The 26,555-nt window shown below is 44.2% G+C and overlaps 1 protein-coding gene across 1 annotated transcript in view; it reads right to left on the reverse strand.

Annotated features, from left to right (window-relative positions):
• Window positions 1-23,238, reverse strand: part of LOC126282177 (UDP-glycosyltransferase UGT5-like) — a 152,534-nt gene extending 129,296 nt beyond the window's left edge. Inside the window, exon 1 of the mRNA XM_049981705.1 lies at window positions 23,116-23,238. The gene's annotated coding sequence lies outside the window, so the exon portion shown is untranslated. The remainder of the gene's footprint in view (window positions 1-23,115) is intronic.
• Window positions 23,239-26,555: the final 3,317 nt, after the last annotated feature.

Here is a 26,555-nt window from a genome sequence, read left to right on the forward strand (position 1 = left end):
CTGCACAGGCTGTAACCTACAAATGTACAGAGTGTTTATTTAGATCAAACTGACTTTTTTGAGCCGGCAAGAGAGAATTTTCATGTTGTACACGTGATGTCTGATGTAAGCGCACGTGTGTCTTTACGCTGAAATTACGCGAAATGGTGCTTCACTAATAAGTTATCCAGAGGAATTTTCCTCAGTGAACAGAATACCGTTTTTATGTATACGGTTTACTTTTGTTCTTTCCATTTTTAGCAGATAGTACGTCTACTCTTCAGTAGTTCTATCAATTGGCACTGTAATTCGTCGTAATTAGTAATTATTTTACTTGGAGCTAAACCCGCATCTCGTGGTCGTGCGGTAGCGTTCTCGCTTCCCACGCCCGGGTTCCCGGGTTCGATTCCCGGCGGGGTCAGGGATTTTTCTGTGCCTCGTGATGGCTGGGTGTTGTGTGATGTCCTTAGGTTAGTTAGGTTTAAGTAGTTCTAAGTTCTAGGGGACTGATGACCATAGATGTTAAGTCCCATAGTGCTCAGAGCCATTTGAACCATTTGAACTTGGAGCTAAGAAGGAAACTGTCATAGTTTGCCGTAGAGGTAAATTTCCCTACCTTCTTTCGACCAAGTCCAATCGATTGCATTACCACCCAATTTTTAGGCTTACGATAGATAACACGGTCACTGTAATTTGGCTAATCGTGGTGTGGCTGTGTTGCAGACGCTGTAACAAGCCGCGGGCTGAGGGGCTGTGTCCCAGTTTCCTCCGAGTGACTGGTTAGTGGTACTTCACGGCCGGGTGTTTGCTTTCCGCCTAACGTACACTAATACGTTTTCTTCCACTCTCTCCTACCAACAGACACACGAGTGCCCTCACTAGTGTCTTAATTGACTGTAGTGGGCTTACTTGATCACTGACTTATCAGAAGACTGGTCTCGTTGTCAGTAATTCTGACCTGCTACCGTACCAACAAATGACACTTTTTTACCCATCTCATACTGGAACAAGTTTTAATTTTACTCCTCAGAGACCACTGGACTAGTGTTACAGAAACAAAGCTGATCGAGATACTGAAACAAGATGTCCGGTAACTGATAAGAGATTAAAGTGTTAAGTATTGTGCTCTGGTTACTACATGTATACTGAAACAAGATGTCCGGTAACTGATAAGAGATTAAAGTGTTAAGTATTGTGCTCTGGTTACTACATGTTCTGGTCTGGATTCTCATCAACGTACATCGCCTGTATGCTCCCTAGAGAGCTCTGCCAGTCGAAGCTGGTAAATTGCCTCTTTCATGGACACATTTCATTTGCTTGTGAACCACCACAGTTATATGTAAGGTTCTGAATTCTAAGGTTCTGAATTTTACACCTGAGGCGAATCCTTAGGGAATTGACACGGGTAATAACAGAACAGCCAACTAAGCCACCTACCTGGGAACCAATCGGATAAACCATTGTCATTACAGTGCTCGCCTGAACTACAAAGCAATGTGTGCTAAGAAAAAGAGTGAGAAGTCAGTTTCGCGTGGCAAATAACTTAAGGTTTATTGAAACTTCCTGGCACATTAAAACTGTGTGCCCGACCGAGACTCGAACTCGGGACTTTTGCCGTTCGCGGGCAAGTGCTCTACCACCTGAGCCACCGAAGCACGACTTCGCAGAAGAGCTTCTGTAAAGTTTGGAAGGTAGGAGACGAGATACTGGGAGAAGTAAAGCTGTGAGTACCGGGCGTGAGTCGTGCTTCGGTAGCTCAGATGGTAGAGCACTTGCCCGCGAAAGGCAAAGGTCCCGAGTTCGAGTCTCGGTCGGGCGCACAGTTTTAATCTGCCAGGAAGTTTCATATCAGCGCACACGCCGCTGCAGAGTGAAAATCTCATTCTGTTAAGGTTTATTCCTTGTGCCTGATCTGCATCCCAGTACACACTCCGCAAACCCACCTTACGATACATGGGTGAAGGCAAATTGTTCCCCTTCCTGTGTCACCTTCATCTATCGACGGCGACACCAGACCGTACCCCACAACGTCGTCAGCAAACAGCCGTAGGTTGCTGATCGTACTATCTGTCACGTCGTATATATATATATATATATATATATATATATATATATATAGAGAGAGAGAGAGAGAGAGAGAGAGAACAAGAGCAGTCCTATCACACTTCCCTGTGGCAGCCCTGACGATACTCTCGTCCTCGATGACCACTCGCCGCCCACGACAACGTATTGGGTTCTGTTAAGACGTCTTCCAGCCTCTCACGTATGCTCGTAAATTCGTTAACGATCTCCAGCATGACACTCTGTCGAATTCTCCGTGAAATTTTGTAGAATGTGGGTAAGTTATGCCTACAGCGATCTGTATAACGCATTCATACTCTCCAGCATAGCCTGAGTGTGAATGTACCATTCATTCGTAGTTCAGCTCAACCATCAAACACGAAAATCAACTCAGTACAACATATGGACACGTCTGATAGCTGCGGCTTACAGAACAGTCATTATCCTATGTGTCTAAGCTTATTAGCCACGGTGGCTGCTTGACCCAACACACAGAACTACGGTATCTCCTGTGTTACCTGTTCTCGCCCGGATCCATAATGGCACTGTGGCTCGTGGTTTGTTGAGAAGTGGCAACACTGTCCGTGGGTGAGCAGTGATGGCTACTGGAGATTCTTTGGCAGATTCACCTTTAAACGCAAGTTGCGCGATCAGGAGCTGCCGTCGGATGGGAAGTGATATCTCACTAGCTTCGACACAAAGACGACGGATGGAGGTTGTTCCGCAGTCAGGACACGTATTAGTGGGCATCAATTGGGGTACGTCGACCCATAGACATTTTGATGACTTGAACTCTGCAGCGGACACCTTCAGATGTGTGAATGAATTGCAGCCTACTTTTCCTGAAGAGCTGAAACCAGCGAAGATAGTGATGTTCGACTCTGAGGATTCTACTGAAGTCTTCGTTATAGCTCGCCTAAAAGGTGTTCCATTGGGTATAGGTTGGTACTATGGAGGCTAGTCCGTTTCAGAGATGTTATTGTCTACAAACCATTGGCTGAGAGATGCTGCTTTATGTTGTTGTACTGGTGTAACAATAATTTTCTCTGAACTGTTCCTTCCACTGCACGTAGTACACAATGGTGTTGAAAGTGTTCATATCCTTCCGCATTGACCGTTTCCCTAAGTTCTTTAAGGGACTACAAACATCCCCTCATCGTAACACCAAATCGTCCGTAATTCGCTGATGACATGCCACATGATGGCAGGTAACGTAATCACACCGTTCGCCAAACCCGAACCCTTCCATCGGATTGCCACAGCGTGTAGCGTGACTCGTCACTCCAAATCACCCATTTCCAGTCCTCCATAGTCCACTGCATTGCACCACCTCAGATGTCCCTTAGCTAGAAGGTGCTCCACCGTTGTGCCCTGCTCTTTCTAACTCCCTTCCCACAGTCACTGTACTAGCTGGCGGCTGGCAGCACTCTGGAAATCACGAATGATTCCTTTCGTTGACATGATGCGGTTTTTTTTCCAACCAGTTTCCACCGTGTTCTAGAGTTCCTGTCTGTCAGTGTATGATGTGTTCCAGGTCTCGGTTTAGCTTTGCTTGTTCCTCACACATGCCGGCCGGTGTGGCCGAGCGGTTCTAGGCGCTTCATTCTGGAACCGCGCGACCGCTACAGTCGCAGGTTCGAATCCTGCCTCGGGCATGGATGTGTGTGATGTCCTTAGGTTAGTTAGGTTTAAGTAGTTCTAAGATCTAGGGGACTAATGACCTCCGATGTTAAGTCCCACAGTGCTCAGAGCCATTTGAATTGTTCCTCGCGTTTCCTCTTCACAATCACACCACCAACAGTCGACTTGGACTCTCCTGGAAGGGTTGAAATTTCATTCCGTAATTTGTTACTCAGGTGACATCCAATGACTAGTCGAGATTCGAAGTCTATTCTCCTGACCGACCCACTGCCCTCTCACTGACAATATTCCCCGCCTCCTGTCATACTTACATCATCTTATCAATTACAGAAAGATGTGCAGATACTTTAGACGAGATAGTCTATCAGTGGTACACCCATCGCCAAGATGAGGCTGGAGGAATGCCTTATACACTTCCTGTAGACCGTACTTCTCTGCGTCCTACAACTTTGCACTGAGAATTTTTAAAATGTCACTGAATATAACTGCTCTTATTTTTTATTATTTACCAAGAACGGTAACCATGTAAGCCCTTGATCAAATATGTGACACACGAATGTAGCTGACTGATTAAAACGCTGTTCCGGTTCATTAAAATAGCAGAGTGTTCTATTAAAGTCAACTGATACTGTTTTTACCTTTTGAAAACGTGAAACGTGTCTTTTGCGCTCAGTTCTTCAGTCTCTGAAGCGTCAGCTCTAATTATACAGCTATAGTATACGTAAGACACGAGCAGCAGCAAATCCTAGACCCGTCTACAAGCAGTCTTCAAATGGTTCAAATGGCTCCGAGCACTACGGGACTTAACATCTGAGGTCATCAGTCCCCTAGAACTTAGAACTAGTTAAACCTGCCTATCCTAAGGACAGCACACATATCCATGCCTGAGGCAGGATTAGAACCTGCGACTGTAGCGGTCGCGCTGTTCCAGACTGAAGCGGCTAGAACCGCTCTATCATAGCGGCCGGCCAAGCAGTCTTCAGTGGAGTCTGCACTGTTAGCTATGCTGCTAACAACAACGAAAAATGGGTGTCACGAAGCAGACGAAGTTGAGGAATTCTGCTGCCTAGCCAGCAAAATAACCCAAGACGGACAGGGCAAAGAAGGTACGAAAAGCAGACCAGCACTGGAAAAAAGGGCATTCTGGCCAAGAGAACTCGACTCATATCAATCACCAGCATTATATGCAAGTGAGACGGACTGTGGGGAAACCGGAACAGGAAAGAATAGAAGCCTTTGAAATGTAGTATTACAGAAGAGTGTCAAAAATTAGGTGCACTGATAAGGTAAGAAATGAGGAGGTTCTCCGCGAAATCGGTGACGAAAGGAACATCTGGAGAACACTGAGAAGAAGAAGGGGTACGACGACAGGACATATGTTAAGACGTCAGGGAATACTTTCATGGTACTAGAGGGAAATGTAGAGGGTAAAAACTGACTTAGGTTGCAAGTGCTGTTCCGAGATGAAAAGGTTGGCACAGGAGAGGAATTCCTGGCGGGTCACTTCAAACCATTTGTGAAACACTGAATTTGTTGCATCTCTACTAACCGTTATATGCATTTTGCTTATGAAAGAAAATGCCTGGAACGTGCTTTCTGCGCGGGAAATTTTCCTGTAGAGCTGCATCCACTAGCGTCAGCTTGTCTCTCGTATCTGAATCTCACTGGAAGCGACTAGTGACAATGGACAGTAGTTTGTCATGTTCTCAAAGGTCTTTCCCACTTAGGTTATAAGAATAACAGTACGGTGAATACTTATGAGAGATGGGAGGGTGAGGGGTGAGGGAGCAGTAATTGTGTCATATTTGGTTTTAGGAGGGGTGTCATAATGGATTCCATCCACAAATCTTGTAAATTCTGGTAACTACGTGACGATATGTGGTTCGAAAAAGTAAATGTTTATTTTGAGATGCCACACACAACTGCTTCTGTTCGTAGAACATAACCGCAAAAAAAGCTTTTCCCAATTCCCCCATGAAGAAGAGGCAACTTGATTCTTCTCATTTGTCTGAACTAATGTCCTAAAGCACCCTGCCTGTAGCTTCTACACGGCGTAGGAGTGTGGAACCGGGATTGTCTTCAGATGTTACACTGCGTAACTAACCTGCGATATTTTAGCTGAAGTTGAAATAATCCTCTCACTCAAAATGACAGGTGGTCGACTGTCTTGATCAGAGGCCCTACTGATCGACTGCCATACTCTTGTGTCTGATGTGAAACGTTTAATGGAATTAAGACAGCGCTGCTACGAGTTTTTTCTGCCTTCTATAATAGTTTGCCGTGCTTTTACCCTCTAGGTTCCTTCGTAATGGTCTGGTTTCGAACGTTCGCAGTGTTGCCCGCGTATCACTGACTGCAGTGGGACATTCGTTGACGCGAAGTCACAGGCTCTCTCTTGGAGCGTTCGAACGTCTTTGCTATGAATATCTCGGTGGTATGACGGTCACTTTTTTAAAATCGCTCTCCTAGTCCTGAATGTTTTCTACTTTCAAACGTAGCTATTTGACAACATTGTGCACAGCACCCACTTCGGCGCCTTCTTTTGGGACTCCCTTCAGCCAGGAAAGTGCTTGCCCGTACAGAAGTGGTCAGATGAATGAAATTTGTCCCTCCGTATTCCACTCAGCTATATCGAGGTGAGGCGAGTGGAAGGAAAGGTAAAAGACTGACAGCGATTCCACAACTGAGCTGAAATGCATCACTTGACCTCTTTTCGGAATACATATATCTTTCCATACAGTGATATCCTGGATAACTTTGCCCGAGACACAGTTGCTGTTAAGACTATGAAGCACAAGATTTCTACTTAAATCCCAAATAAGCAGGATAGGCTGGGGTGCTGCAGAATTAAATCCATGGGAGCCCTGTAGCAAATTAGTCATAGGGCGGGAAGGATGGCCTGCAGCACATGGTGATTTTCAGCGACGCATTGTTGACAACGGCTGGCGATGAGTGGAACAGGCTAGGCAGGTCATGTGTTACTAATAAAAAATGACACGCAACAGTTGGCCATTCCGCGATAAACATCACTCCTATGGATAAGGCTGATCTCCAGCACAGGATCATCAGTAGTTTTCCACTGTGCGTGTCTTGCACTCGCAGGCACAATGACTTTCTGTGCTAGCAAATTGAGCCCTTCCACATTTGATCGGAACAGAATCACGTTGCGTTGAATTATGGGAACCATCGATTAGTGGCGAATTTCTTTTCTATTTCTAGTCTGTCGTGGTAATGTCCAGCAGATAACAGAAGGGGAGGCGGGGAGATAAGCAGTCGTCTTTTGGTTCCTCCAATGGATCGTCGATGTCCACAACATAGCCTTCAATCGAAAGGTAACAACGGTCAACAGTCTCATAGAATAATCCAATGTACTTTAGCTTTTGCCAGCTTGACTGAACATTTCTCTTTAACCTGAGGCGGCGGTGTTTGTATCCAGACGGAAGCCGACTTTATTTGTTGAGGCTGATTCTTTTTATTTTGGAATACCCATCGACTTCGTGGCATTAGAAGGTTTAGCATAGTTTTTCCCTTTTCACGTGCCGCAATAAGTAGGTGTGTTAGCGCGCGACTGATAGGTCAGTTTGTGTTGAGACGTTCCTCTTCCTGGCAGTTTTTAAGAGCTGTTGCATAAGATGCGATGATACCGGAAGGTTACGTTGTCTGAAATCTTTCTTAGCTTCATCATAGGGGATCCTCGTCTTTGGTTTCAGTTCGCTAATCTTCATTTCTTCGGCATGCACGAAAAATCCCTGCTGCACACGGGATGGTCAGCTAACAATTTAGAATGCCTTTCACCCACATCTACAACACATAGCTTTACAATTACAAACAAAAGTTGTACGTACTAATCCTTGGCATTTAGGACATCATAGGATTTGGTAAATAGAGCCTAAATTTGAAACAAGTGGACCGAACTATTGAAGTATTGAAATGCAAAATCCGACAGTATTTTGTAGTGACCCGTTTCCATACCTCACGTTTGTCCTCACCTCTGTGACACCAACATTGCTCTAATTCTCTGTGGTTAATATTAAATACCTAACGGCAGGTGAAGGCCTCCTTATTGAAATTCGTTTCTCTATTGCAAACTATGTCAGAGAGTCTGACGCAAAGCGTTACCGGTTAATTGAGGTTTCAGAAGCCAGGACAGCACGACGACATTATATTATGAACAACCCTTCATTATTTGCTCAACTGGATTGTAGTCACTAAGATCACTTAGAAGCAAAAGGGAAAGAAGAAAGAAAAAAAGTATATCTCTGCGTGCAATTAACATTCATGCCTGAAACGTCTTAGAAAATTTCATAGACTTCTTATCCTTTGTATAGCATACTTGGTACAGTGTGTTGGTCGTATCGTTACAATCAATGACATCATACACGCTTCTCTAAGTATACGATTTCAACGTGCTACTTGAGTCACACGAGTTGTGTTATTCCAATAATTTCTTTTTTATTGAGTTGTTATTTCACTCATTTAAAGATTTCCATTATGTTACACATTCTGAGAAAAATCTGACAAAACTGTTAATGTAAAAAGCAAAACACGTAGCAGTCATAATACTGCGCAAGTAAACGATCTGTTTGTAAGATGCTGCTCTCCGCTTTTAAAGAGTTTACCTATCATGTAAGACAATTCTTAATTGTATCCCGTATGTTTGAAACAGTAGTGTGATATCGTAATTCAGGTGAATGTAAACATAAAATCGGCAGCGTTCCTGTACTTTTCATCGTTGTCGTCGTCGTCGTTGTTGTTGTTGTTGTGGTCTTCAGTCCAAAGACTGGTTTGATGCAGCTCTCCATGCTACTCTCTCCTGTGCAAACCTCTTCATCTCCGACCAACTACTGCAACCTACATCTCTCCGAATCTGCTTAGTGTATTCATCTCTTGGTCTCCCTCTACGATTTTTACTCCACATCCTTCCCTCCAGTACTAATTTGATGATTCCTTGATGCATTAGAACGTGTTCTACAAACAAATCCCTTTATTTGGTGAGGCTGTACCACAAACTTCTCTTCTCAGCAATTCTATTCAGCACCTCCTCATTAGTTACGTGATCTTCCTATCTAATCTTCAGCATTCTTCTGTAGCACCACATTTCAAAAGCTTCAATTCTCTTCTTGTCTAAACTGTTCACCGTCCCTTTTTCACTTCCATGCATGGCTATACTCCATACAAATACTTTCAGAAAGGACTTCCTGACACTTAAATCTATACTCGATGACAAATTTCTCTTCTTCAAAATCGCTTTTCTTGCCTTCCTCAGTCTACTTTTTATATCCTAACTACTTTGACCATCATGAGCTATTCTGCATCCCAAATAATAAGAACTCATTTACTATTTTAACTATCTAATTTCGTAATCTAATTCCCTCAGCATCTCATCATCAACTACATTCCATTATCCTCGTTTTGCTTTTCCTTTTGCTTATATCCTCCTTTCAAGATACTGTCCATTCCGTTGAGCTGCCCTTCCAAGTCCTTTGCTGACTCTGACAAAATTGCAGTGTCACCGACAAACCTCAAAGTTCTTATTTCTTCTTTTCTGGACTTTAATTCGTACTTCAAATTTTTCTTTTGTTTCCTTTAGTGCTTGCTGAATGTACGGATTGAATAATATCGGGGATAGGCTACAACCCTGTCTCACTCCCTTCTCAATCACTGCTTCCCTTTCGTGCACCTCGACTCTTTATAACTGCCATCTGGTTCGGGACAAATTGTAACCAGCTTTTCGCTCCCTATATTTTATCATAGACTACGATATTTCAGACCATTTGTTTTCTGCAGCGTCTACGTAGGTCGTATTACACGAGTTGCCACGTCTGTTTAATTTGGGTGCATATTGTGTAGGACACGCAATAAACTGTACCAAAGGTCACGCGTGGATGCTGGATAAATCAGAGCACTGAAGATTTATTCAGAGGGTAATAAATGTCACAGCGCGTGATTTAAAATAAAGTTATTCGTGTGAAATCTAAATTAAGAGCACGTGTCTCAATGATAACAAAAATAACATATAATTTGAGTTTCAGTAATAATTCCAAACCCCTATTGCACAAAGGATACTAGCAAACTCTTGGAGAATTTCCTTGTGGGCTAATCACAACTTTATTCTGTGTTAATACACTCCTGGAAATGGAAAAAAGAACACATTGACACCGGTGTATCAGACCCACCATACTTGCTCCGGACACTGCGCGAAGGCTGTACAAGCAATGATCACACGCACGGCACAGTGGACACACCAGGAACCGCGGTGTTGGCCGCCGAATGGCGCTAGCTGCGCAGCATTTGTGCACCGCCGCCGTCAGTGTCAGCCAGTTTGCCGTGACATACGGAGCTCCATCGCAGTCTTTAACACTGGTAGCATGCCGCGACAGCGTGGACGTGAACCGTATGTGCGTTGACGGACTTTGAGCGAGGGCGTATAGTGGGCATGCGGGAGGCCGGGTGGACGTACCGCCGAATTGCTCAACACGTGGGGAGTGAGGTCTCCACAGTACATCGATGTTGTCGCCAGTGGTCGGCGGAAGGTGCACGTGCCCGTCGACCTGGGACCGGACCGCAGCGACGCACGGATGCACGCCAAGACCATAGGATCCTACGCAGTGCCGTAGGGGACCGCACCGCCACTTCCCAGCAAATTAGGGACACTGTTGCTCCTTGGGTATCGGCGAGGACCATTCGCAACCGTCTCCATGAAGCTGGGCTACGGTCCCGCACACCGTTAGGCCGTCGTCCGCTCACGCCCCAACATCGTGCAGCCCGCCTCCAGTGGTGTCGCGACAGGCGTGAATGGAGGTACGAATGGAGACGTGTCGTCTTCAGCGATGAGAGTCGCTTCTGCCTTGGTGCCAATGATGGTCGTATGCGTGTTTGGCGCCGTGAGGCACACAGGGCCAACACCCGGCATCATGGTGTGGGGAGCGATCTCCTACACTGGCCGTACACCTCTGGTGATCGTCGATGGGACACTGAATAGTGCACGGTACATCCAAACCGTCATCGAACCCATCGTTCTACCATTCCTAGACCGGCAAGGGAACTTGCTGTTCCAACAGGTCAATGCACGTCCGCATGTATCCCGTGCCACCCAACGTGCTCTAGAAGGTGTAAGTCAACTACCCTGGCCAGCAAGATCTCCGGATCTGTCCCCCATTGAGCATGTTTGGGACTGGATGAAGCGTCGTCTCACGCGGTCTGCACGTCCAGCACGAACGCTGGTCCAACTGAGGCGCCAGGTGGAAATGGCATGGCAAGCCGTTCCACAGGACTACATCCAGCATCTCTACGATCGTCTCCATGGGAGAATAGCAGCCTGCATTGCTGCGAAAGGTGGATATACACTGTACTAGTGCCGACATTGTGGATCTGACCCCAGGAATGTGTCAATAAAGTTTCCCCTTCCTGGGACAATGAATTCACGATGTTCTTATTTCTATTTCCAGCAGTGTATGTAGGAACTCGTGTGAATTTTATTAAAATCGTTTCGGGTATACATCTATTAATACACTTCAAACGCAAAAATACTAAATTGACCGGCGTTTCGTCAATGTTGCAGCGGTTCTTCGCATGACATACTATTTTAGCATTTTAAGTATTATGTAACCATTTCTGGCAGGGCACTCAAAACGACTTTAATAGATTAATTCTGTGTGTTTAAGAGTTGATACGCAGATTGTACCGTAAAACTCCAGTTGCTCACATCGTATTTATCGTGAAGGTGAATAAATTATCGTCAAGAGACGTCACTGTAGAATTCAAACATCTGACGAATGTCCTTCGCAGTTTTACTTCCCACAAGGCTGAGAGTGCGTAAGTGCTGTCTAGTTTGCTGTTCCATTACGGACAGACGAACATTAGTTGTGCTGCGATTCGCCTCAGGTTGAGAATTTTCACATATTGCCTGTCCGCACCATCCAACTCACGTAATTTTGCAATGCAGTATAGATAGAGGAGGTCATCTTGATGTATACTACTCTCTTTGGCAGAGAAATACATACTACAGTGTCCCTTAAGGTGTAAAGAAACGCTCACAAAATCAAAGTAACAAATACCTCAAAAGCTCTTTTCGGCAACGAAAGTTGTTACCATATTGTTCCAACTTAGTCCACAAACGGCTTTTTAGCGAGTTAGAAAATTTCATCACAGCCCTTAAGTCCTGATATGTAAGATAGGAGTCAGTAAAATTTCAAAAACGTGTTTGGATTAATGACACTCTATACTCAATGAAAAATGTCTACACTTCTTGCTCCGAGCACGGGGCTCACAACCCGAACCACACGCCACTGTTAAGCACTAATGAAGGACTGGGTCCCTTACTTCGATTGCACATAATTCATTAAGGTCAATCCAACACATTCATTTCAAATAACATAAATGAAGTTACATTTGAATCTGTCTGACATTGAACAGGTAAAAAAAAAAAAAAAAAAAAAAACAATTTCAATGTCAGCTGATTTAGTGCGTGAAGCGCGAGTTAAGCCAATAACCAGATAAACTAAACAATTCACCGTAATTCAAAAGAAAGAGAAAAAGAAAATGGAATCAATACACCCCACTGACAAATATCCAAAAAACCTTACAATACTACTCAAAAGAATACACTAAAGTGGGGAGCAGTCATTTACCTGACAGAACACTTCAAAATGAGTTCATAACACAGCTGCGTGTCCCAGGAAACACCAAGGCATTAGATACACTTCATTTGACGATTAACAAATACTCATTAACATTACGCCACTCCTGTTTCAACTGCAGTGTCCCAAAGAAACAGGCGCTTATTCTGAAAGAAATTTTTTTTATATATGTTTAAATTACAGCATTAAGGAATTCCAAATCTTTCCCCTTTCTAGGCGGAGGTTGATCCAGAAACACAGAATGCCACAAAAACACAGTTTTGCTGTGAAATTTTACAGGACACACGCAGGCAGTAACAGACAAGGGATCGGCACCCACAAATAACACAGGCTAAGGGTCAGGCTGGGAGCACATCCTACGAGAACTTGTTCACACTATGCTCACTACAAACTGTAGACGTTCTGGCCGTACATCCGTTTGCGGTGGATGCCAGAAGGACGAAGCAACCAACATGCCCACGCCGTGCTTCTCACACAGGCACCCCAATTTGTACAAACATCTAGGCCAACATTGGACTCCCCTCTCACTGCGAGGCTTGGCACAGTTTATATGAAATGTCTTCCAGGCATCCAGTAACTGCCGCAGGAGTTTCACGATTAGCAAACAGCCCCAGCGTAACAGACATTGTATGGGAGCGGCCAACCTACGCATTCTTTACACATAGCACGCAGTTTCAGAGATTTTCGCAGAGAGACAGCAAACGCCAAACGCCGATACTACAGATTTCCAGATTGGTCGCCTTAAACGAAATTTCATTCTCCCTTTTTAGGAGACCAATGCTGATTGGTAGACATATTTCTGACGCCTTGAGCTGAAGGAGTAATGGAAGAGACCGAAAGATATACTCCTTCACGTCTGGCATGTCGCTATTGGAGCAAGAACACGTAATGAGAACGTGCACGCTCGTACGTGTACACAAAGAGCGAGGAACAAGTCTCTCCTCAATACTTCACTGGGAGAGCATCTCTGTCGAGAGAGAATTGAAGTGCGACTCTATATTGAGTCCTTGCGATTAAGCGTTGTTCACTGTGTTGGCCGCCACACTTATTGTGCGGTGTGAACGGACAGAGTTATAGTTAAACGCCCGCGAGCGAATTTTTGAGTGGCATCGCGGTGGACTGGTTATCTGGCCGGTGTACCACGCCAATAGGGGCGAATAGGAGTCCTTGACTTAATCAAAGCCTAGGGAGAGAGTGATTGGCAAAGGTCAATCCAGATAGAACAACTATCTTATTTGTCAGCAGCGTGCGGCTCAGACAGCAGTCATTGAAGCTTTTGGTATTGTGCGATACAGCTCTTGCGAGCCCCATATTTCCTGCACAACAGTACACTTCACTACATTTCACACGCGACAGCCTTGACCATACCTGGCAACATTCTAATGGATAATTATTCAAGTTGAGTAGGTGCGGCTCTCAGCCATTGTGCCAAGTCAATAACAATCTTAAACTTTGTATAGAAATTTCATTAGCGAGGTAACTTCACATTCCGAAAAGAACCCGGAAATAACGTGTTCAGTTCATAACTAAAAGTGCCATTGTGATTTCTCATAATTTTTTCAACGTAAATAATAATTTTCGTTAGTTTCATGTTTTTCTTACACTAACTAGCACTACTCCAGTACTCAAGTATCCCACTAGCAATGTAAGAAATTTTGTGAATATTTGTGTCATTTCCTTACAGCGGACGACTCCAGAAGATATTTCTTGCTGGAAGTTTTTCAGGAGGCATTTCTCTTTAGAACGTTAGGAGCGTCTGTCTGACTTCTGTGGTAGTGTGGGGGGTGGAAACTGTATCTTGCAGGAGCCACAGGGTAAAGGATACACAGAATGACAGAATAGCAACCTCACACGCTCACACTATTTACGTGAGAGTTTTTCAGTGTCTCTAACAGTCTCCCTGCAGGCATGTTCCCGGTCTGAGGAGAGAACGGCATTTTCTTCAAATGAAGAAAGTCTGCGTGCGTGAAGTTTGCAAGAACGGCTTGAAGAACGTTTTAGAAAGTATACGAGACAATAAATGTGCTAGAAAAAGCAGATAAATGGGGGTTTGTAAATGCCACTCTGGAATACTCTGGATTCTCGTCCCTTGGCAGAGACCGGCCCGGGCAGTCGCGAGTGTCAACGCGCCGCTTCCGGAATAAGGGGAGACTTCGCCTGGAATTCGTCTCGCGTACTGAGGACGAAGGGTGGTGTGTCGGCAGCCTCGATGTGGTTTTAGGCGCTTTTCCCTCCACATTCAACCAGGCAAATGTCGGTCTGTTACCGACGTTCGCTTCAGACACACTAGAAAACTTTAACACGGACACAGACAGTGGTGTCTCACGAATTCCATCACGGTGTGGTTGTGTGTTTGTGTGTGTGTGTGGGGGGGGGGGGGGACAAGATTGTATTGTCGGAAGGGGGGGGGGGAAGGGAGCGGTGTGATGTCAGAAATAACATTCAGTCAGCAACTGTCACTAACACTGTCAAAACCTACATAACGCACCTAATGAAACGGGTGGTGGTGGTGGTCGTGGTGGTGGAGAAGAAGAAGGAGGAGGAGGAGATGATGATGATGATGATGATGAATATTGTGCCTTGGTAGAATACATTTCTTGGCGGAATCCTACGTTTTCTCTCGAAACGACATTAGGAGAGAGAAAGGGGTCTAGCTACTGTGGAGGTCCAATTCACACCCTGACTCGCTACTGACTGAAGTAAAACGATTTTCTTTGCAGCCATGACCGGATACTACAGTAGGCTGTAGAAAGGGCAATTAAGCTTACTACACGCACGGTAATTTCTGTAGGAATGAGAAGGGTGTGAAACTGTATCGGTTCTGATTTCCGGTGCTGCGGAAGATGTGTACTGCTCTTGCATCAGCGGATTACACCAGCCGAGAGCGGGTGGCTGCGCTTAAAAACGAGGCCTACGAGAAAGACATGCCGCGGCGCGTAAGTCACGAAGGTAGGCCTGCGCTCGCCCGCTTAACACAGCAGAGAAACTACGGTTCTAAACCTGTTAACTCGTAACAAGGTGTGTACGTACAAACGAGAATTGCACCTTCTACGGGAATCGGCTACTATGGGGTTTTATTGTTATAAGGTCTACAATGATCGGAAGTCCATAGCCAGTACTGACAAAACTCTACCATCTGGTGAGCAAGATGTATGAGACAGGCGAAATACCCTCAGACTTCAAGAAGAATATAATAATCCCAATCCCAAAGAAAGCAGGTATGACAGATGTGAAATTTAACGAACTATCAGTTTAATAAGTAACAGCTGCAAAATACTAACGCGAATTCTTTACAGACGTATGGAAAAACTGATAGAAGCCGACCTCTGGGAAGATCAGTTTGGATTCCGTAGAAATGTTGGAACACGTGAGGCAATACTGACCCTACGACTAATCTTAGAAGAAAGATTAAGGAAAGGCAAACCTGCGTTTCTAGCATTTGTAGACTTAGAGAAAGCTTTTGACAATGTTGACTGGAATACTCTCTTTCAAATTCTAAAGGTGGCAGGGGTAAAATACAGGGAGCGTAAGGCTATTTACAATTTGTACAGACCCCAGATGGCAGTTATAAGAGTCGAGGTGCATGAAAGGGAAGCAGTGGTTGGGAAGGGAGTGAGACAGGGTTGTAGCCTATCCCCGGTGTTATTCAATCTGTATATTGAGCAAGCAATAAAGGAAACAAAAGAAAAGTTCGTAGTAGGTATTAAAATCCATGGAGAATACATAAAAGCTTTGAGGTTCGCCGATGACATTGTAATTCTGTCACAGACAGCAAAGGACTTGGAAGACGAGTTGAACAGAATGGACAGTGTCTTGAAACGAGGATATAAGATAAACATCAACAAAAGCAAAACGAGGATAATGGAATGTAGTCGAATTAAGTCGGGCGATGCTGAGGGAATTAGATTAGGAAATGAGACACTTAAAGTATTAAAGGAGTTTTGCTATTTGGGGAGCAAGATTACTGATGATGGTCGAAGTAGAGAGGATATACAATGTAGACTGGCAATGACAAGGAAAGCGTTTCTGAAGAAGAAAAATTTGTTAACATGGAGTATAGATTTAAATGTCTGGAAGTCGTTTCTGAAAGTATTTTTATGGGGTGTAGCCATGTATGGAAGAGAAACGTGGACGATAAATAGCTTAGACAAGAAGAGAATAGAAGCGTTCGAAATGTGGTGCTACAGAAGAATTCTGAAGATTAGATGGGTAGATCACATAACTAATGAGGAAGTATTGAATAGAATTGGGGAGAAGAGGAGCTTGTGGCACAACTTGACTAGAAGTAGGGATAGGTTGGTAGGACATGTTCTGAGACATCGGAAGTCCATAGGCCTACTTATAATTTGTTACGGCTGTACTGGGGTGGCACAGAATTAAAATCATGCCAAAATGATTATCAGTTGCATAAGGCACCACTTCTTGTATGAAATGAGGACTGGTAAGCAGAAGAGACTTAATGCCATAAACAAATCATTGTACCATTTAGATCGAGTATTGATCTTAAATTAAATTTTTTTGTAGTACCGTTAACCAGGAAGACTTTATAATAGCAGATTCCAGTAGAAAATGCAATTCTAGTTAGTGCGTAGAAGCCCAGCTGCGAGTTAATAGGTTTAGAAACGCGTTTTGTCTGCTGAGCTTAACGGGCGAGGGAGTTCAGGTCTATGTGTCGTACGCGCTGCGGCCTGTATTTCTCGTGAGCCTCGCTTACAAGGGAACCTCCCCACGCACCCCCCCCCCCCCCCCCCCTCAGATTTAGTTATAAGTTGGCACAGTGGATGGGCCTTGGTGGAAAACTGAACACAGATCAATCGAGAAAACAGGAACAAGTTGTGTGGAAATATGAAAAAAAAAGCAAAACATACAAACTGAGTAGTCCATGTGCATGTGGTGGGTGTGCGGTTCTAGGCGCTACAGCCTGGAACCGCGTGACCGCTACGGTCGCAGGTTCGAATCCTGACTCGGGCATGGATGTGTGTGATGTCCGTAGGTTAGTTAGGTTTAAGTAGTTCTAAGTTCTAGGGCACTGATGACCTCAGATGTTAAGTCCCATAGTGCTCAGAGCCATTTAGTCCATGTGCATGATAGGCAATATCAAGGACATGTGAGCTCAGTGGTTAGTGTGAGCAGCTGCGGAGCGAGAGGTCCTTGGTTCAAGACTACCTTCGAGTGAAAAATTAAATGTTTTATTTTCAGACAATTATTATCTGTCCGTCCAATGTGAGGTAACTTCTCCGTAGTATGGGGACGCTACAGCTAAGCCGAAAAATTTGAAAACGTTAAAAATATATGTTTTGACCGAGCACAGGGAAAACTGTGCGACTGTGGAACTGTTGCATTCATTTGTTGCAGTTTACGTGACAAACTCTTATGTTTTCATCACTTTTTTGGGAGTGATTATCATATCCTCAAGAAAACCTAAATCGGGCAAGGTAGAAGAATCTTTTTAGCCATTCGGCAAGTCTACACGACAACATATTCCTGTCATGTGACGCACATAACGTCACCAGTGTCGTATAGAATATATCAGATGTGTTTTCCTGTGGAGGAATCGGTTGACCTATGACCTTGCGATCAAATGTTTTCGGTTCCCCATTGGAGGGGCAGGTCCTTTCGTCTACTAATCGCACGGTTTTGCGGTGAGGTCGCAAAACACGGACACTAAACTTATTACAGTGAACAGAGACGTCAATGAACGAGCGGACAGATCATAACTTTGCGAAAATAAAAAAGGAAACTTTTAACTCGAGGGAAGATTTGAACCAAAGACCTCTCGTCCCATAGTTGCACACGCTAACCAAGGGACCACGGCGTTCTGAGTTCGCATCATCCTTGATGTTGCTTATCTTGCACACGGGCTACTCAGTTTGTATATTTTGCTTATTTTTTCCATAGTTCTACACAACTTCTTCCTGTTTTCTCGATTGATCTGTGTTCAGTATTTCAAGGCCTATCCACTGTGCCAACTTATAACTAAATCTGAGGGGGGGCGCGATGGGGAGGTTCCCTTGTTAGAAACATGTGACGTCACGCCTCTGTCGGTAGCGAGTCAAGGGGTGAAACGGACGTTCGCAGAAGCTACAACACCCCTTGTTCCTTCGCGGATGGCGGTAAACCGTGGGGTTTGTGCAAGAAATTCACTCGCTCACGGCACAAGACTCCGGAGTATTTTAATACGCGTGATACTTTAACCTGCTGCGAACTTTCCTCGTATTCTAGTAATAGCGTATTGTGTGACACGTTTAATGCGCGCAGCCAACAGAGTAACCACGCGAGCAGAGCCTAACGGTAGCGGAACGTACACCGTCTTTGCGAAGTTTCCTACCAGAGGGCAAAGGCCTCAGACGCTCGCCAAGGCTGCTGCTGCAGCAGCAGCGCCAGTGTGCAGCTATTGTGGGAACAGCGGGCGCGACCACACGGTACAGCTTTAGCGCTGCTCTGGCGCTTGTAAGGCCGAACGATGCTGCCAGAGAGCCACGGTAAACGCACTTCCTGCACGGCAGCACGAAAATCACAGAAGGCCTATAAAGATGAAAAAAGATATGAGCAACATTAACAATGTTCAAGTTAGAAGAGATGTGCGGTTTTTCATCTGTTAACTCAGTTACAGGTATCACGGTCTGGTAGTGATTTCACTGCTGCGATAGCTTCACGCCGACACAACTCAGTAGTCAAATCTCCAACATTCCGATGAACTATTTGCTATAATCTTATTGAAACACGTACGTAGTTCGAAGTAAATGTAAATACGGTAGCGGGTATTCCGTATTAAAAGTCGTTTACAGTAACAAACAGACAAACCATTTTACACGACGTGACGCTTATGAGATTGTCTACAAAATAATATGATTGATATCCTCTTCTACTACAACTATTCCTTTTTTTTAAAAAAAAAACGAAGTAATGAGTTTCTCCTGTCCCCTTTAATGCCAGTGAGGTACCGTGTGCATTGTGTCGTGCCGTTTCAGCGGTTTATTATTATTACATCAGCAGCTGTTTTCAAAATTGCTTATTTTTATTCTCACGGAAAAACTAAATTTAGTCATTCACTTGAAATTAATTGCAGCTGTGTGTCTTACTTGCTATGTTCACGACTATGTCGCACGACTTGTTCCTAAAAGATGATCTCAGGTGGAAGTAATTGTTTTTCCTCTGAAGGTGAACAACAGTATGTGCCTTTTTTTGTCGGTCATCTTGTTAATGTAGTGAAATTGCTTCCTTATGGAATATCGTCTCAGTTATGTAACTGGATTTGCGATTTACTGTCAAAGAGGTCACAGTTCGTAGTAACTGACCTAAAGTCATCGAGCAAAACACAAGTGATTTCTGGCTTCCCCCAAGGTAGTGTTATAGGCCCTTTGCTGTTCTTTATCTATATAAACGATTATGGAGACAATCTGAGCAGCTGTCTTCGGTTGTTTGCAGATGACGCTGTCGTTTATCGACTAATAAAGTCATCAGAATATCAAAACAAAGTGCAAAACTATTTAGAAAAAATATCTGAATGGTGCGAAAAGTGGCAGTTGACCCTAAATTACAAACAGTGTGAGGTCATCCACATGAGTGATAAAAGGAATTCGTTAAACTTCGGTTACACGATAAGTCAGTCTAATCTAAAAGCCGTAAATTCAACTAAATACCTAGGTATTACAATTACGAACAACGTAAATTGGAAATAACATATAGAAAATGTTGTGGGGAAGGCTGCGTTTTATTGGCAGGACACTTAGAAAATGTAACAGACTTACTAAGGAGACTATCTACACTACGCTTGTCCGTCCTCTTTTGTGGGATCCTTACCAGGTAGAACTGACGGAGTACATCGAAAAAGTTCAAGGAAAGGCAGCACGTTTTGTATTATCGCGAAATGTGGGAGTGAGTGTCACAGAAATGATACATGATTTGGGCTAGAAATCATTAGCCGGCCGCAGTGACCCCTGGGGTTCTAGGCACTGCAGTCTGGAACCGCGAGACCGCTACGGTCGCAGGTTCGAATCCTGCCTCGGGCATTGGTGTGTGTGATGTCCTTAGGTTAGTTAGGTTTAAGTAGTTCTAAGTTCTAGGGGACTAATGACCTCAGAAGTTGAGTCCCATAGTGCTCAGAGCCATTTGAACCATTATTTTTAGAAATAATTAACAGAAAGGCGTTTCTCGTTGCGACGGAATCTTCTCACGAAATTCCAATCACCAACTTTCTCGTCCAAATGCGAAAATATTTTGTTGACACCAACCTACATAGGGAGGAACGATCACCACGATAAAATAAGGGAAATCAGAGCTCGTACGGAAATATATAGGTGATCATTCTTTCCCCATGCTGTACGAGGTTGGAATAATAGAGAATTGTGAAGGTGGCTCTATGAACCCTCTGCCAGGCACTTAAATGTGATTTGCAGAGTATCCGTGTACATGTAGATGCCTATGTAAATGTCAACATTCATGTTACTTTCGCTTAGGAAACCAGTTTACAGTTGCAGCGTGAAAAAAAATCTCTTCTTATTTTGCTCTGTGGGCCTCTGAACTGGAGTGCAGTTGTCTTTAAACAGACATAGCGTTACACAGTAATCTCAGAATAGTGTAGATAACATGTCACTCTTTATTTTTGCACTCCTAGGAGTGCACAGCCTGTTCGAGATCCGACCCACGTAGACTAAGCACCGGCTGATTCAAAAAAGAAAGAACGGATTTCAGTTGTTTGTTATAGATAGGCAAACTATAAAATATAGAAACTAGTTGCGTAGGTCACTAGATGGAGGAAGGTTGGAAGTTTTCACACAGTTGTGTTGTTTGTTTGGAGTAACATGACCACTGCACCAAAGGAGAAATCATTTTGTCTGTTAGAATTTGTACGCAATCAATCCATAGTTCATTGCTTTTGGCTTTCCAGTTCATCAGACATCACACCTCGGCAGTTTTTATTGGGATAAAATAAAAGACAGTCTTTGCCCCACTTATGGCAGCCACTCTTCAAGAGCTGAGAAATCGAATTCTTGCAGACGTCGATTCAATAAACAGTGATCTGTTGATTCGCGTGTGGAATAAAATGGACTAGCATTACGATGTTTCTCGAACAACGCATGGTGCTCATGTTGGGTGTACGATATACTGTTTGTGCGAACGTAAAAGTCAACCTTCCTGTATCGACCAGCATACTCAACATGTTTCTGTCTTTCATAGCTTTGTAAGTAGGCTGTTTACGTTTTTATGTTCGTAACGCCACGTAGCGCTATATATGCAAATCACTGACTGTGCTGTGTGCAGTCTGTGGCTGGTTTGCGTTGTTGGAAATTGTGATACCAGTGTTGTGCAGTTGGCTGTTAACAACGCGTAACGTTGCGCTGTTGGAGGTGAGCCGGCAGCAGTGGTGGATGTGGGAAGGGAGATGGCGGAGTTTTGAGAGCGAATGACCTGGACGTGTGCCCGTCAGAGTAAATAAATAAATAAATAAATAAATAAATATATATATATATATATATATATATATATATATATATATATATATATATATATATTGACATTTGAACACTATCAAGGTAAATACATTGTTCTTTATCAAAATCTTTCATTTGCTAACCATGCCGATCAGTAGTTAGTGCCTTCAGTAGTTAGAATCGTTTATTTAGCTGGCAGTATTGGCGCTCGTTGTATTGCATTAGTTCGAGTAACGAAGATTTTTGTGAGATAAATGATTCATGAAGGGTATAGGTTATTGTTAGTGAGGGCCGTTCTTTTGTAGGGATTATTGAAAGACAGATTGCGTTGAGCTAAAAATATTGTGTGCCAGTTTAGTGTTGATCAGAATAAGTAAAGAGAGTAATGTCTGGGTACGTTCAGTTTTGCTCAGCTGTTTGAAAATCAAATAACGTAAGAGGTTTATCAGTATAGTCATTCAATAATTTTTCTAAGGGGACGTTTTAGCTTGTAATAAAGAACTGAAAACATTTTTTTAATACCCCTCTATACTGATCGAAATTAGAGCCGCGAGCGCGGTTCTCGCTTTCGACTGCTCGACCAGAGCGCTACCAGAGCAAGAGCAAGTTCTGAAATGACGAGTCAGTAGAGACATGCTTCAGTTAAAGTGAGCGCCTAATCGATAAAAGAGAGAGAAAGAGAGTCGAAAAATAACAACACTACACACAACCACGAATGCCGGAAAAGGAGAAGTGTAATGTCACGTTGTTACTGGTAGAGGACTGACGATTCTTCTGTAACAAATTGCATGTGAGTTTCTAAATGACGCTAGTGTTTTTCACCATACAATACTATCCAGAAACAACGTAAACAAATGAAACTTCCTGGCAAATTAAAACTGTGTGCCCGACCGAGACTCGAACTCGGGACCTTTGCACTTCGCGGGCAAGTGCTCTACCATCTGAGCTACCGAAGCACGAAAGCTGTGACGACCGGGCGTGAGTCGTGCTTCGGTAGCTCAGACGGTAGAGCACTTGGCCGCGAAAGGCAAAGGACCCGAGTTCGAGTCTCGGTCGGGCACACAGTTTTAATCTGCCAGGAAGTTTCATATCAGCGCACACTCCGCTGCAGAGCGAAAATCTCATTCTGGAAAGGTAAATAAATGTTACCAAAGACAAGGCGTTCAAAAGCTGCCACTAGTGCACGGAAGGTAACGTGTAAACAAACCAACCCGCAGCAACAACAGTAACTGCTCACGCGTGTGCTGCTACTCACGCACAGCTTTAGATTCCTTAGTGAATAAGACCCGAGACGTTACGCCATGCTGGCAAGTTTACCACGCGGGCCAAACCGCTGCCTGACACAGGTTCGCGGAACCTACCTCTAAACCGCCGCTAGACGCCGGCGGCCGACTGCAGCGTGGCCGTCCTCTGCTTGTCCACGCCCCGACACGGCCGTCGCGACTGGCCGCTCTCGCCGTCTCGAGCGCGGGACCTGTGCTCCCCTTCCAGCTGGCCCACGGCGCGCCGCCTCCCGGCTGCAGGCTCCCCTCTTACGTAAGCAGCCGTGACGCAGCAGCGCCCGCCGCCAGTCTGTGGCGGAAGGGTCGCACTGTGTTTCACGGCCGCCGTCCCTCCCTGTCGGGCTGCGGGCGCTGTGGCACCGATATGCGTGAATTCCGCCGACGACCGACATCAGCCGAAGATGGTCCACCGTTTCAAATCAGTACATCACTACCTAATGCACAGGCAGCTTCTCAACCATCTGACCACAAATAACGTATTATCAAGAACACAATTTGGATCTCTGAAGGTTTCCGATATCGAGAAGGCTATTTACACCTACAGTGAAAATGAACTTAGTTCATTAAATAACAAGTTACAAGCAGCAGGTATTTTCTGTGATTTGTCAAAGGTATTCGATTGTGTGAACCACAACATCCTTTTAAGTAAATTAGAATTTTATGGTGTCACGGGCAGTGCTGCAAAATGGTTCTAGCCATACCTCGCTAACAGGAAACAAAGGGTGCTAGTGCAAGGTATTAGTGAATTAAGTCATCAGTCATCATCAGAATGGGAAGAAATTACATGTGGTGTCCCACAAGGATCCATCTTAGGGCCATTGCTTTTTCTTGTGTACATTAGTGATCTCTCATCAGTTAAACTGCCAGAAGCAGTGTTCGTTTTGTTTGCAGATGACACAAGTGTTGCAATAAATAGTATGTAGAGTGTAGTTCTAGCAAAAACTGCTAATGATATTTTTATTGATAATAAATGGTTTAAAGCCAACTCACTGACACTAAACTTCGAAAAGACGTACTATATGCAATTCAGAACCTGTAAGAATTTTCCACCCAGCATATGCATAAAGTATGAAGAAGAGCAGATAGAAGCGGTTGACAGTCTTAAATTCCTGGGATTACAACTTGATAATAAATTCAGTTGGGAGGAGCACACCACAGAACTGCAGAAACGCCTTAACAAATCTGTATTTGCAATTCGAGTGTTAGCAGACATAGGCGACATAAAAATGAAAAAGCTTGCATACTTTGCCTACTTTCATCCATAATGTCATATGGTATAATATTTTGGGGTAACTCTTCAAGTCAAACAAAACTTTTCAGAATCCAAAAGCTTGTAATACGTATTATTTGTTGAATAATTCACGGGCGTGTTGTAGAAACCTCTTCAAAGAACTGGGTTACTAACTACTGCCTCTCAGTATATTTACTCCTTAATGAAATTTGTCCTAAATAATATATCTCTTTTTCCAACAAACAGCTCAGTTCATACATGCAAGACCAGGAACAAAAATGATCTGCACAAGGACTTAAAAGCACTTACTTTAGTTCAAAAAGGGGTCCACTACTCAGGAACACTCATCTTCAATGATTTGCCAGCAAACATAAAAAATTTAGTTACAAATAAAGATCAGTTTAAAAGGAGCCTGAAAGACTTACTAGTGGCCAGCTCCTACTCCGTTGACGAATTTTTTAATAGGAACAAATGATGTATTGTATATATTCATACTAATAGTATTCTTAATTCAAGTTAAAAAAGAATTGACGTGTTCCACATCCGCGAGAATCTCCTCAGCACCGATCTATGGAACGAAAAACAAATCTAATCTACGTCCGCGCTCACGATGGAGCCGACCTCATCGTCCGAACGTACGCATTTCGGAGCGAATTTAAGTATTCATTAACGCGTAAAGAATTTTGGTTACGCGCGGACTGATGAAACTGTGACATCAGACGTCTCTGAGGTCGTCTAGCACATGGTAACCTAACAAACATTACTGACAGTCCGAAAACTCGAAAACTGACATGTCGTACTGTCAGAACCCCCCCCCCCCCCCCTACCCGCACACACACACAAACACACACACACAGGTACACATATCATCCTATTGCCTGACTGATAGTTCTTCACATTATTGTGGACAATGGAGCGCTGTGCTAATGTTTAGTCTAAGGGCTCCAACTTACCATTGTATTTACCATTGTAATTCTATACTGGCTGTCAAATGCCCCTCTGTTGTGAAATTCCTATTTCTGAAAAAAGGTTTTACTTGGCGTTCAACGTCTACGTTTATACCAAAGGAAAGGGAAGTGCATGCCGTGCAGACGTCAAATGAATCAATTCTCGTGGCAACGCAGTCCTTTGGTGACTGGCCCCGCGGCAACAATTTAAATTCTGTTTTCTTGGTCGAATACTTGAATTGTAACTGACAAGAGCTAACAGTTTTAATTACAAATTTCAGGGAGTAATATTTTAAATTCAGCTGGTTGGATAGCCTGCGTCAAAGGGGGTAGTCTAGTGATTAGCGCTACCGGCCACTGAAGCAGAGATCACAGGTTTTATTCGCAGGGGCAGCTCGACGTCTTTTTTAAGAGGAAGGATCTGGAGAGTGGTCCAGTTAGCCTTCTGTGACCGAATGAGGAGTTTCTTTAATGATGCAGTGACATTTGTAACCTGTAATCTGTCGTAGGTATCGATACACCGCCGTTAGTGGCGGCCGATCGATGGCAGTTGCCGCGGACAGAGTGTGTTGGGATCCTCCGAGGTAGAGCAGCGGAAGCCCAGTTCGATCGTCGGAGCACAGGGCGTCAAGCTAAAAAAAATTTGAGTGATGAAAGGTAATGATTTGATAGAACGGGTACTCGCGTCTCGCATAATAGTGCAAACGACACGTTCAGCGCAGAATCTAAGCCAATTCGTGCGTGTATTAAACTGATACTCGTCTACGACAGCCAGTCTGCATTTGCTGAAATGTAAAGACCGTGGTTACGGGGAGAGATGCGGAATGAATTGGGGGAGGTGTAAGGGTTTCCCAGAGAAACTTATACATCGTAATCTCAACGCCCCTGGCAACAGGGGGTGGGCCAGCGTTTTGTTGCTAGGATGTTTCCACTACAATACACTAGTTCCGCTGGGAAGCCCTTACACACCCTGCTCGTAGTCCCCTAGCGAAGTGCCGCAGAGGTTATTATACTGGATTCGCATTTGCGAGGACGATGGTTGAAACCCACGTCTGGCCGTCCAGATTTAGGTTTCCCGTGATTTCCCTAAATCACCTCAGGCAAATGCCGCGATGGTTCCTTTAAGGGGCACAGCCGACTTCCTTCCTTATCCTTCCCTGATCCGATGGAACCGATGGGTGGTCCCGATCTCTCCACATATGCTTTCCATATTTGTGGAGCCCTGAAGAAAGCCATTCGTGGTCATGGAATTGCTTTGGACGAAGACGCGCACAATCATGCTTCCGTAGGCGTTTTTCTATGAAGGAACTGACAACGTAGTAACTAATGGTTCAAATGGC

The sequence above is a fragment of the Schistocerca gregaria genome, chromosome 7, assembly GCF_023897955.1.
Source record: "Schistocerca gregaria isolate iqSchGreg1 chromosome 7, iqSchGreg1.2, whole genome shotgun sequence".
NCBI lineage: Eukaryota > Metazoa > Arthropoda > Insecta > Orthoptera > Acrididae > Schistocerca > Schistocerca gregaria.